The sequence below is a fragment of the Equus asinus genome, chromosome 1 (genome assembly GCF_041296235.1).
Source record: "Equus asinus isolate D_3611 breed Donkey chromosome 1, EquAss-T2T_v2, whole genome shotgun sequence".
Taxonomy (NCBI): Eukaryota; Metazoa; Chordata; class Mammalia; order Perissodactyla; family Equidae; genus Equus; species Equus asinus.
Genome location: NC_091790.1, coordinates 200972255 through 200978493, shown reverse-complemented (window position 1 = coordinate 200978493; position 6239 = coordinate 200972255).

Genomic DNA, 6239 nt, shown 5'->3' with positions numbered 1-6239 from the left:
GCCAGACCCTGTGTTCAGGAGTTTGCCGGGTTATCCCGTTAAAGTGATCTGTGGGGCGAGAACTACTGTGTTCATTTTACAGCTGAAGAAAGGAGTGGGGAGGGGTCAGCCAGCCCCAGGGCAGGTGTCTGCAAATGCAGAGCTGGGGTTTGAACGCAGGCCCCTCAGTCCCTGTTCTGTTGCCTCTCCCTTGTAGAAAACCCAGTCTGGCAGCAGGGGTGTGAGGGGCCAGCTGCATTTTGAGTATTAAATGGGCTCCAGCAGGCTAAAGGGGCGGGGTCTCCAGGACTCGGGCTGATGGGAAAGTGAGGGTGGGTGAGTGGACCTGAGAAGTCTGGTATGACATCCAGGTTTCTGAATTGAGTTTTTGTTATCAATTATGAAACTCCTCAAGCATACAAAAAATGTAAAGAAAAGTATAACCAACGCCCTAAACTCATCAGCCACCTACAACAGTTAGCAAAATTTTGATACATTTTCTGTATCTGTCTGTCCTCCCTTCTTTAATGACGCATCCAAGACATCCAAGACATGTCGTTACCGCCCTGCATACTTGAGTATGCGTTTTCCTGCAGAACCGCAGTGCCTTGTCACCCCTACCAAAATAAACAGTAATTCATCTCGGACCCAGTCTGTAGTCAGATTTCCCTAGCTCTCTCAAAAGTGTCTTTCTATAGTTGATCAGCGAGCGGTGCCTGCCCTTGGGCTTTGTCTCCAGTCCTGCTCCAGAGTGGCTCCTGTCAGCTCTTCTTTCCGCCAACAGCTTGACCCACTGCAGACACAACGACAAGGGACCAGTTGGATAGGTAGAGTTGTGTTTTGTACACGCATGAGGAACGGCCAGTTGTCGCCACCTCGGTGGTGTGTCCAGGGGGGATACCGAGACCTGGAGGGACTGAGTGCAGAACACAGCACCAGATCTTACCAGACTGATAATAGGTGCCATCGACTGGGTGTCCACTAGGTATCAGGGACCTGGCGTATGTTATTAATCAAAGCTTTAATCCAAGCTGGCTACTGTTTAGCTGTGTGTCTTTGGGCAAGTTACTTAGCTCCTCTTGGAGCTTATTTCCCCATCTCTAAGGTGAAGACAGGCCTCTGCAGGGTATTAGTAAGGATCTGATGTGATAACGTGGGCCCGGAGTTTAGCCTTGTTCCTGGCATGTGGTCCTCACCGGGGTGCAGTGGCTGTCGCTCCAGGTTGCAGAGGGAGCAGCTGAGTCCCAGGCTTGCAGTTCTGCTTGAGGAAGGCGCAGCCGCTCTTCTAAGTGGTCATCTTGCAGCCGAGTCTGCTCAGGAGATGATGTGCTTCCTGGTATACGAGAGGCGATTGGGGCACAGAGCACCAGACACCAACTCAAGCTCTGCAGAGCCCTGAAATGCTGAATTTCAGGCCTTGTCCCATTGTTTAGACAAAGAGCCCATCTCTTTGTCTGTACTGCCAGTTTTGATGGGCCAGGATGGGGCCATTGACTAGCATGGTGCAGACACCGGTCGACCCCAGATGGAGGCTGTGGGTCCGTGTGTATAAAATGCAGGTTGCTGGACCCCATTTCTGGCCCACTGAATCAGGTCGGGCAGGGTTGGAGCCTCGTGACCTGTTTTCAGAGGCTCCCAATACAATCACATTTCACCCTGAAGGTAGGCAGGACAGGTGTGATGACCTCTCTCATGTCATAAAGGAAATGGAGGTCAGAGAGGTTAACTGATCTGCCCACAGCCACACAGCCAGTAGATCATGAAGCCACCGTTAGGACTCAGAACCAGTGTTCTTTCCCTGGCACCAGCATTTCCCAGATGTGTTGGCACTTCTGAAGGAGATTAAGAAATGCCCCGTTAAAATCGAATTCTGTTGGTAATTTTACTTGGGAAATACTGGAACTAAAATAAATGCATAAGTGAGGTTCTTGAAGAAGCTCTCGGTCTGCGATGTGGTGTGCTGGGGCTCTCCGTGAGAATATTGGGCCTTCACCTGGCTGTTTTGACGGCAAACCACACGGATCCACAGAGCTCCATGGTAACCCGCTCTCCCAGTGCCCAGCCCTGTGAGCACAAGTGTGTTTTATGAGAACAGACCTGCCCTGGGCTCCTTCCCCAGGCCCTGTGGAAGTACGATGCTTTCCCCGCCCCCCTCAGTCCCCCTGTCAGTGTGGACCAGCCCTAGAGTGGGGGACGTGGGCCAGAAAGTGCTCCAGGAGCCCAAGGACAAACCTGCCTCATGAGCCCGTCAGTGCACAACTTCAATAGCAAGGCAGGGGTGTGTCCCAGCCCGCCTTCTGAAGACCCTGTCAGAGAGGGCACTTGACTGTGGTTCCTCGATTCCTAGTGTAAAGGCATCACCTGTACTAAGGTGCTGTAGTCCCTCTGGTTACCCACGTGACAGTCAGCTGGCCGGGCCAAGCACGGGGCTCGGGAAAGCGGAGGATGTGGGAGGCCGCTGAGGGCCGAGCACAGAGAAACGAAACAGCTCAGAGCTGTGGGTCCTCAGGTGGACCGGGCGGGGGGGGCTCTGTGGCCCCACCTCCCCTAACACAGAGTCCCCTTCACTGCCACAGCCACCCCGCGTGCTCTCTTCTCACTCAGCTTAACGAGCACAGCGCTCCAGCGCCACGTGTTCCCACCTTAGATTACAGAGATACTGCGGGAGGGGGAGGAGGACAAAGGACCACTTGTCAGGAAAGACTGAGAAGGGGGCTTTTTAGAAAGCGGTGACTGGCTTGGAGGAGTCCTGTGGGAAAGGGGCCCTCTGTCTGTTCTTCCTGGCTTTTCTCATAAAAAGAAAGTGTGGGCTTAGCTCAGGTTGGATCGAAAACCGATGCCTCAATTGCGGGCGATACAGGAATTAAGAGTCCTCCCTCTCCCCGCCTGCCACAGAGTGTCCTGCTCAAAATCGCAGATGCTTGGGGTTAGTTGGAGATGTGAGAGACCTTCAAGGTCAGAGGTTAAAAACTCCAGTGTTCAAGGCACCCAGTAGGTAAGTTAAGTGGACGAAGGGGCTCGATGCAGGCAATAGGGAGTGGTGGTGACCAGGGCACACTTGAGATTCTGTCCTACCCAAGGGGGCACTTGTTGCCTGTGGGAACCTGGGCCTGGTGTTGCTGTTCTGATTTTTCAAGAAAAGTCAGACGTTTTTATGTGAAATCCTCCAATTTTTAAAGGTTGGAACTAGTTCAAATTGTTTTATCAATACTATGAGGGCTGGCCCTGTGGCCAAGTGGTTGAGTTTGCACGCTCTGCTTCGGCAGCCCGGGGTTCCAGGGTTTGGATCCTGGGCATAGACATGGCACTGCTCTTCAAGCCACACTGAGGCAGCATCTCACATAGCACAACCAGAAGGACCTGCAACTAGAGATACAGCTATGTACTGGGGGGCTTTGGGGAGGAGAAGAAAAAAATATTGGCAGCAGATTGGCTCAGATGCCAATCTTAAAAAATAATAATTATAATAAAATATAGTTTAAACCTAATATGTCAACTAAAAAAAAAACACTATGTGAGCCAAGAAAAGGCATCTGAGGGCTGGATTCAGTTAGAAAATGCAGATCTAAGTAAAACCCACTTTTGTTTTCCTGATTGTTTTATAATCACAAAAAACAAACTAGCACAGAGGATGCCCTGAGTGTAACAAAGCCTTAAAAATTGAGTTCCTTAGGAAAGCAGAAGATCCTGTCTGGTGTTGGAATTTGGGCTGGGTTGGGGTGTTTGGATGGATTGCTGGGTGCACGACATGGTCCGTGCTTCAACCACATTTGAGCACAAGAATGGGCAGAAGTGCCTGCTCCATTTCACGAGTCACCTCGACTCAGCGCGCAGTGGAGCTGTACTTGGCAAAGTCCTGCCAGTTGTTTCTCTGACCCTGGGAGCTCGCCCCGTGGACACCTGCGGCCGCATTTTTCCCCACTGCCTTTCGGCCGCCCCGAGGCTGATTTGGGTCATGGAAGCAGCAGCAGTCCTGGGGGTGGGGCCAGCTGCTCCAGCCCACCTGAATCTCGGTTCCCACCAAAGCCTTGACACCTCTGACTCCCTCCTTTTTAGGAAACTGAGGCCCAGAGAAGAGGCAGGCCTGCCCAAAGTCACAGAGCTAGCCCAGGGCACTTCTGACTATTCAAAACTGAGGGATTAGAAGCTACTGTCAGTTAATTCTGTTTCTACGCCTTACAATTCCAAGGCAGGTGGCGGCACCTCGCACAGGACCGTGGGGAAAGGGAGTGTCGGCCCTTCGTGTGTTGAGGAATTAAGAGGAAAGGGGCCAAGCCATGGACGCAGGTCCTCAGGGAGGAAGGGCCCCTGGGTTTGCACCCGTGACACCATGACACTGGGGACCTGGTGCCCTGGGAGTGGCTCATGCCTGGGATGTTGGCTCATGTGCACCTGAGGGGCTGAGAGCTGCCACCTTGGGATCCTGAGCAGGAAGCACCTGTGGGCCTGCCGTCACTCCCAGGATCACTCCAGCCTCTACAACCACCTAGACAGAAAAGCAAATCCCAGCGGGACCAGTGTTATGGGCTGAATACTTCTGTCCCCCTAAAACCCATGTGGTGAAGCCCCAACCCCCAATGTGATGGCATTTGGGGGTGGGACCTTTGGGAGGTAATTAGGTTTAGATGAGGTCATGAGGGTGGGGCCCCCATGATGGGATTAGCGTCCTTATAAGAAGAGGAAGAGAGGCCAGGGCTTCCTTTCTCCGTATATACTCACCCAGGAAAGGCCATGGAGGACATGGTGAGAAGGCAGCTGTCTACAAGCCAGAAAGTGGGCCCTGCCAAGCACTGCATCAGCCGGCGCCTTGATCTTGGGCTTCCAGCCTCCAGGACTGTGAGAAACATGTCTGTTCTTTAAGCCCCTGGTCTGTGGTGTTCTGTTACCGTTCCTGAGCCGACTGAGACAACCGGTGTTACAGGTCTGGCTGTGCACGACCCTCATGCAGTGGCCCACTCAGATCCCCAAGGGTCTCGTCAGCTGGGTGCCAAAATCAGATGGACCCCTCCATGGGGCTGTGGAAGGCCTGCCTGGGGTGTCTTTTTATTTCATTTTTGTTTTTTTCTGTTATTTAATTTTATTTTCACAATTCAAATTCAGGAGAGGCTCAAGAAGACAGATGTTTGATTTGCAGCTAACTTTCCAGGGGTGTGTCAGTGAGTCATGAGAAGTCATGACTTCTCTGTACCCCAGTCTTTGGTATTCAGACAGTTTTGAGTGTCATTTCCCCAGGGTTTTTTGGGGGAGATTCCCCCTATTTTTCCCTGTGATCCAGGGCGGGAACGTGAGGAGGCCAGGAGCAGCCTAGACACAGGAGGGGCGGTACAGTAAGACCCAGGGTGTGAGCCCCCTCACCTGAGCCCCGGCCCCAGGGATGCTCACATCTGGGGCTTTGAAAAACCAGGAGGCAACTTGAGAAACCAGCTCAGCTCCTGAGGAACCTGGGAAAGTGTGCGGCCGGGACCGCAGGCTCCTGACTGTTCTGTTATTGGGACAAATGACCTGGTCAGATGGTCGGGCCCCATCTTGGAGAGTGGGGAAGGGGAGAGGAGGAGGGGAGCAGATGTGGCAAGAACGGGACCCACCACAGTGGGTGTTGAATGAAGGGAGGGAAGAAAAGTTTGAGAGAATGTCACCTGGCCTGGGAGGGCACATAAAAGCAAGGGGAAAACAGAAAAGTGCCCTCGTAAGGCACTTGGAAGTGTTTCAGAGGGATTTTTTTTTTTTTAATTTTATTTTTCCTTTTTCTCCCAAAGCCCCCGGGTACATAGTTGTGTGTTTTTAGTTGTGGGTCCTTCTGGTTGTGGCATGTGGGACGCCGCCTCAGCATGGTTTGATAAGCGGTGCCATGTCTGTGCCCAGGATTCGAGCTGACAAAACTCTGGGCCGCTGCAGCTGAGCGCGCAAACTTAACCACTCAGCCATGGGGCCAGCCCCTGGAAGGAATTTTTGATGATAAAATCAGGGCGAACTCCCTTCTCTTTGCCCTAAATTAGTTGATTAGAACTTTTTTTAAGACAGACATAGTCGGAAGTTTTTCAACAGAGTACCTCCAGTGTCTCCTTAAGATGACATTCTGAGAAGCAACTCTGCATCGCCAACGTGGACCTGCGGGCGAGCCCTCCCGGGTCCAGCCCATGGCTGTGGCCTCCTGGGAAGGAAGGGCCCACCCTGGCCGCACTGCACGCCACGTGGGGTTGACCAGGTCCACAAGTCCAGGGATCAAGGGACCACGGGCCTTGGCAGATGGCCTCACAGCT